Consider the following 7,374-nt stretch of genomic DNA (forward strand, 5'->3'; position numbering starts at 1 on the left):
TGTCTTGGTGGTTGAAGACCTTGGATTTGGTTCCATCCAACAAAAATGAGCTGAACCTTTGCAGAAAGCAGACACCAGTAGTCAAGGTGCTTTAGTGTCTCTCTCAAAGGACTACGAGATAGAAAACCAAAATCCTCTGGCCCCTCCTAGGACACCTTGTTAGGCTCCGCCAAAGAACAGAGATACCAGAGAGGCCCAGAAAGGAATGATAGCCGGGGTTCTTTTGACCTGAGGCTGCTATTGTATATCACACTAAAGAAATGGAATCTATCTGGAATTTGCAGAAGCCAGATCCCCAAAGGATAATACAATGAAGCCATGGACAGTCCAGATCAATGAAGGACCAGACTGCCTGTTTGCAAGCTTTCTGCAGCATTAGAGCCACCGTTCATGGGGGACACAAGGCTTCTATGCTCCTAGATCTTCAACGCAGCAGAGGAACCACAGGATGATATATACAGGAGGGGCCAGCACTCTCACTGACAGTCCCGGGTCTTAGAATGCCCCCCAGGACTTGAGGACCAGTCCGTTTTTGCAGCCCATAAGCCTTGGGAACCACAGGGTGCTGCGTCCCTGAGGGGATCATCTCAGCACCCTGTGAAACCAAAGTGGCAGGATTTCTCCTTGAAATGTCACCTCCATCACTTTGTGACCTGATGACTTCCCAATAACAGTCTCAGGGCCAGCACTGGGCTCATTTATAGATGATGAACCCCACTGATTCTGGAAGATAGCCCCCAGGTTTTGCTGATCTGAGAGGGCAGATCCACTTGTGCTGTGCTCAGCAGCACAGTTTGCATATTTGAAGGATAGATAAAAAGGCTAGACTTGATTTGTTCAACAGCTGCTGAAGTTAAACTCATGTCTTGGAGTACTGAGTCAGTTCCAGAAGAGACGGGGGTTAGAGTATTAGCAGCAGTAGTCAGCAGTGGCTGGCCCCCTGAAGGATACGCACTTCCATCAGTCCCAGCTAAAACAGGCCCATTGGAAAAGCTGGCAGAAGTAAGAGATTTCAGTGCTGACATAGGACCTGGGATGACCGACTTGAAGACGGGGTCTGAGTTTCCCCAGCAGGTGACGAAGAAGATGAAGTGAAGATGGTGAAACAGAAGAATTCTGCATAGTTCTGTTGAGGTTTTCCTTAACTTTGCTTGCCTAACTCATTTTAGGAACTATTTTAGCACTGCTATTGTCCACTGGAAAAACTGGGGGTGGTTTAAATAGGGTCCTCTTTGGAGGCAACAGCTGAGGCAGGCTTTCCTTTGGGCCGATCATCAGACTTTTTGCTGCTCACACCAGGTTTAATATCTGAACTTTTACGAAGCATATCACCCATGGCAGGTTTTCCTCGAGTTGTTCCTCCAGGCCCAGTCTCATATTTCCAAATGGGCTTTGAACCATCTACTCCATTTCCCTTTTGTTCACTATAGTCAGGCTTGAAAGTTTCAGGTCCCTGTTTTAAAGTTGGGACGCTAGTGTCTTGTTGCATTATTTTGTCCTGCACTAAATTAAGGTTTTCACAACCCTTGGCACTATTGCGCCTAGCTTTCCTTTTTTTAGGAGTGGTATATCCACTCTCAGATCCACTACCATCATTATCTGCTCCTTTGCCCATATGACCATTAGTAATGTAGCCTGAATTATTTGTTACGAAACCATTTGGAATTGCTACAGTATTGGTCTTATCTACAGACTGGTTTTCTCCAGATTTATTTTCGTAAGACTTCCCATTCTTTTTGTCCATACTGTTTTTCTGAATGAAATTCTTGGTTTTAATTCCTGCTTTCCCAAAGGTGCTGGCCTTTACAGTCTGCTTCAGGCTAGTGTCTACAACTTGCTGGTTGCCATTGAGGACCCTGGAAATAGGGTTGGTAGCTTCATCAGAACCCAGGCTCTTTAAAGATATTTCTCTTTCTCCAGCATTACCATTTATTCACCATAGCTGTTTTCTTCTTTGGCGTTTCCTGGTGCTGCTGGAGGGTGTGCTTCTGCTCATGTTTCAGGGGCTTTGGCTGGGCCTGGGGGCTGCCCTCGGCTCCATGCTGCAGGTATTAGTGAGGCTGCTGGTGATGGTGGAGGTGGTGCGGCGGCTGCTGCTGCTGCTGCTGAGGATGATGGTGCTGAGGCTGTGGCTGGCCGGGCTTCTCCTCCATTGAAAGCGGCTGGGACTCCCTGGCTGCGGCTGCGGGCTGCTGCTCTGTCAGGATCTCAAGACTGGTGTTCTTGATAAAAGGCTTTTGTTATTAGAAATCAAGATCAGGAACTCATTTAAAAAGTTAATTTTTATTAAAAATCAGAATCATTAATTGTTATTTAGGTGGATTTTGAAGAAATACAGATTCCTAGGCATTACTAATTATTTCTTTGCTGAATTGAACAGTGTTAAATAACTTCTTAACCTTCTAGGTCTTTGCCAGGCCCGAATTTCATGTTTGGTTTCACGGGTTTGGGATTTGCAGGCAGGAGACTTGATGGCTTCCCTGGAGACCAGGACAGTCCGCGGTATGTCCTGTGGGGCCCAGAGGGAAGTGACACTTTACCACTGCTGGTGCCCCACTCTGAGGAGGTCAGGCACTGGGGGGGCCTCAGTCTCTTCATGTGGAAAGTGGACCGGGAACACGCCAACAGCCAGATTGGCATGATGATGCAGCTCCTGGTGCGTGGATGCCGCCAGCAAGGGGCTGTGGTCCACAGGGCGTCCTCCTGGCTGGGGGTCTCTCGACCAGTCACTCATGGGCAGCAGCCTCGGAGCACGTGGGGAACCCGGCACAATAGCAGAACAGACCAGGAGAACGTCCCTGCAGAGGGTCAGCAGCTGCTGTGCACCCTGCGGCCTCCAGGCCTGTCAGAGGCAGCCGCTGACCGTCCTGGGAATGCAGCACCAGGGCAGGCAGAGTGCAGAGGAGGCCCTGCACAGGGTGGCTGCAGAACACCGCGGAGCGCCACAGCCGCAGAGTGTGCACAGCCACGGTTGTAGAGGCGCCAGGAGACAGAGCCTTCAAGGAAACACCCAGGATGTCACCGCCAAAGAGGTGTTGGTGACCTTCAGGGAGAGGGGCTAGGGCTGGGAATCGGGGCAGGAGGCCACGGCCCCTTCCGGGAGTGATGGGAGGGGCTTGGTCCAGGGAGTTCCTCTTTGTCTCTCAGAGCTCAGGAAGCACATGGAGTCTTAGGTCATAAAACAGCATCATTGAAAGTGCTGCCCACCTGGGCCCTTTCTCACGGGCAGAAGCCTGGCAGGCCCAAGGCCAGGGCAGCAGACGGGGCTCAGCCGCGGAGGGGCAGCTCAGCTCCCTCTGCGAAGGATGATGTCCCCTCCGTGGGGCTGGGCCTCCGCAGCATATGGGAGCAGGAGCAGGCCCAGCTCTCATGGTCAGCCTCCGGCATGTCACCACCCCAACCGGAGAGGGCCAGCAGACCACTTCCCTGGGCTCTGACGGAGAGCCCAGCACGTCAGACACTCTGTGTCATGGAGAAGCTGAGTCGAGTGTCTGGGCTGCTGGTGGCCATCAACGTCCTGTGGCGGAGGCTGGGGGGGGGACGCAGGTGCCGGGAGCAGAGGAGGCAGTGGAGGTGGCCCCAGGCTGCAGCACGGCCTCCTGGCTGGCCGGCGCGTCTGGGCCCAGGGGCTTTGCTGACATCTTGGCTTTTGCTCCTTGCAGGCCGCCAAGCTCCTCACCTTCCCCTAGTCAGAAAGAGGAGTCCAGGAAGAACCCGGGCCCTGGGGTCCACCAGGGGCCAAGTTGCTGTGGCCCGGCTTCCTGCTGCCTTCCTCCAGGCTGGCCTGGCCTTCTCCAGAGGCCAGTGGCAGGCCATCACCCTTGTTCTTTCTTCTGAGAGGGATTAAGTTGGCTTTCCATAGGTTGCACTTGGAACAGCACTAATTAGTGCACCTTGGCACCCATCACCCACAATTCTTCAGAGAGAGATTCTTAGGCTCACAATTTGGATTTGTTTTTCTTAAAAAAAGGAGCTTCCAAATTGTATAAGTTTCGGGCCCTCCGCAGTCTGGGTCAGCCTCTGCTTCCAGCAAGGTGCATTTGAGGGGAGAGAGGAGCCATCCATCAGGATGTAGTGTGCGGCCCTGCCCCAGGCAGCGGAGGGAGGCAGGGGTGACAGTTTTCTGTTCCCCTCATTTCTGTCTGTTCCAGAATGGAGGCCCTCGCTGCAGTGTATGAAGCCCTGCTGACCAGGTGGCCCCTGTGTGCACAAATCCAGAGCTGCCTGAGGGACTCCAGGAAGGGGACCCTGGAGCCCAGGCCATGAGGGGCCAGGGAGACAGACGCATTGTGTTTGGCAGGTGGAGTGAGGGCTGGGCTGGCTGGGAGCTGGTTGCAGAGTGCTGTGGCTGGCTTCCCAGAGGTCAGCAGCTGTGGCCACGGCCATGGGGTGCTTTATCCGCATCTCTGCCTCCCTGTCTGGATGCCTGAGAGATGGATGCAGCACTGGACCTGTGCTCACCTGTGGGTGGATGTGGCAAGGCCCTGGGGACACTCGGTTCCATAGCTGAAGACCAAGAGAGCAGGTCCACAGAGCAAGAGGGACACTGCAAAGGCCCCGAGCCTTGACCTGGAGCACACAGGGTACAGGTGCCAAGTGGGAAGAGCAAGGACTCTGAGGCCCCTCTCTTCTTAAGGCGTCTGTCAAAGCTTCAGAGGAAGAAATGCAAACACACAACGCAGGGATTGCAGACAGGAGAGGAGAAGAGAGGGCATCGGCTGCACGGCGCAGTGGAGGCCAGCTAGAGTGGGCACAGCAGCAGTGAGACACAGTGACCACTGACAGTGGCGCTGATGGACTGGAAATGCCGACAGAATGGACGCACTACCCGCAAAATAAAAAAACGCTCCCGACTCAGAGATCCAGGCTACAGGGCCAGGTCCGCTGGAGAGCAGGAAGATAGGTTTATAGCCAGCATGGTCATGATTCCCAAACCACAAGGGACAGTTCATGAGAAGAAAGCCAAAATTCCTAAATAAAACACATCTAAGTCCAGCATTGAGTTTCAGAAGAGACGTGCTGTCCAGTGAGCCCTCTCGGGAGCACCAGGCAGCTCAGCCTTAGGAAACCTCGGGACGGCATGGATGGACCAGCCATGCATGGTGCTGCTCCAGCACACGGTCATTGGAACAGTTTAGAACAAAACTCAGGAAGCTGGGGACAGAGAGCCCGGCCTCAGGAAAGCTCTGTGCTGCACCATCAGAGCTCTTCTATGAGGAAGAAAAGGTCCCTGTGAAGATGGGGTCAGTGCCAGGGTCTCCCTCAACAGTGAAAACAGGTGGCCGCCCTCACCGGGCCATGAAGATCTGGGAACAGAGGCGGGGCTGCTTATCTGCATGAGTGGGATCATGGAAGTGGGAACTAGGAGCGTCAGACCCAACACTGGTGAATCAGAGCCGAGAGTCAGTTCCTCAAGCATTTCTAGATCTAGGAACCTCGCGGTTGCAGAGTGTTTAGCCCCAACAGCCAGTGGGACACTCAGGGAGGGTGAGACACATTCACCACAGCACCAGCCTCCTCCAGGTTCTCAGAGGGCTCTGAACTCACAGTGCCGTGTGCACAGAGGGCTCTGAACTCACAGTGCCGTGTGCACAGAGGGCTCTGAACGCACAGTGCCGTGTGCACAGAGGGCTCTGAACTCACAGTGCCGTGTGCACAGAGGGCTCTGAACGCACAGTGCCGTGTGCACAGAGGGTTCTGAACTCAGTGCTGCCTGGGACAGGGAGCCTGATGTCCTAAAGAGATGTCCGTTCTCTCTAAAATGCCTGTGAACTCAGTGCAACTTCTAACAAAAGTGAGACTGGAAGGAGGGGGCTCTGTGCCCCAGGAAAATCGTCCAGTTGAGAATGCAGTGAGCTTCGCCCAAGGATGAGTTCACGGCAGGGGAGGAGGGAGGGATGCCTGGCATCCAGGTGGGGTATGATCGAGCTCTGCGTCTAAGGCCCCACACTTTCCTAAAGGACATTTTTGTAGGGAAGTGCCTGCCAAGGACAAAATACCACCTCTGGTGGCCTTTAGCCAGGCAAGGTCACGTTCAGCTGGGATCTTTCTGCACGGGCAGGCGAGGGGTGGAATCCTGTGTAATGGTGCTCTGGTTGGCAGAGCAGAGTCTGTGTTGTAAAGACAATCTGACTCTACCCAGTGAAGAACTTGTGTGTCGGTTTCAGAATAAATCACATTCCATGGACATTAGAGACAGCGACAGACAACAGCGAGCCCCATCGATCCATGGGGAACTCAGGTCATGAGCTCCACTGTCACAAGTCGGGCAGGGGCCGGAAGCTGAGAGTCTCCTGGCCTTGGTGGGGTCCGAGGTGCTGCAGTGCTCCGGGCCGTGCTGCTCACGGTGGGACCATCCTCCAGACATGAGCCTCGGGCGGCACCAGCCATAGGCGTCAGACCACGTTGGAACGGCAGATGGCAGCTGTGGAGAGTGCAGAGTCTGGGATTAGACCTGACTTGCAAGAGGCCCAGAGACCGCCACACTGCATGGTATGGGCAGAGGTCCTGAGGCTGCTGGTGCACATAGCGGGAGCCTGCAGCTGTGGTGGGCGGTCGACGCCAAGCCCAGCCTCCACCAAGCCCAGCCTCCACCAAGCCCAGCCTCCACCTGGCCCAGCCTCCACCTGGCCCAGCCTCTACCTGGCCCAACCTTCACCAAGCCCAGTCTCCACCAAGCCCAACCACCCAGCAACACCAAGGCAGGCGCCATGAGCACCAAGGCCACAGGGAAGACAGGGCAGGAGCCCACATGCATCCCCTGGGCTGGCTGTAGCCAGCCTGTTGCTGCTCCCAGGGAGATGCGTACCCCAAGCCTGTTCCAGCAGCATGAACAGCAGGGGGAGCCTGCCCAACGCACACAGAGGGGCAGCAGGCTCCCCCAGGACAGGGGGCTAACACACAGCTCCCCCAGGACAGGGTCTGTTAACACACAGGCCCTTGAGAAATGGGTAGAAGTATAGTTAATAAAATGGAAAAGTAATCAAGATAGGTTTTGAGGTAAAAATGTAGGTCTGGAAGCCATGCCCTGGGTTTGCATTTTGAAGGCAGCTGAGCACTGGGCACAGACAGCACTTCTGGGAGCAGCTCTCTGTGGGCTCCAGGGGCTCTGGGCTCCCCCACGACCCACCTGCTGGGATCTAGTAAGATGTGGCTTGGTGTGTTTTTTGGGGGGAGAAATATGCAAATGAGGGCAATTTTTAAAGACGGGACTTTTGGCTCTTCCACAAGGCTCCCAGCCAGGTGGGCACAGAGCCCTTCACCCTGGAGTGACGGGCAGTCCAGCCTGGGCTCACCCTGCACCACCCTCCCTGCACTGGCTGCCTGAGGGTTCCAGGATCAACTCCAGGGGACTTACCATGGCCCTGGTGCTGC

At 54.7% G+C, this 7,374-nt stretch overlaps 1 pseudogene; it reads right to left on the reverse strand.

Annotated features, from left to right (window-relative positions):
* Nucleotides 1–424: 424 nt before the first annotated feature.
* Nucleotides 425–2,153, reverse strand: LOC143401711 (FMR1-interacting protein NUFIP2 pseudogene; annotated as a pseudogene).
* Nucleotides 2,154–7,374: the final 5,221 nt, after the last annotated feature.

This window comes from Callospermophilus lateralis, chromosome 6 (assembly GCF_048772815.1).
Source record: "Callospermophilus lateralis isolate mCalLat2 chromosome 6, mCalLat2.hap1, whole genome shotgun sequence".
Taxonomy (NCBI): Eukaryota; Metazoa; Chordata; class Mammalia; order Rodentia; family Sciuridae; genus Callospermophilus; species Callospermophilus lateralis.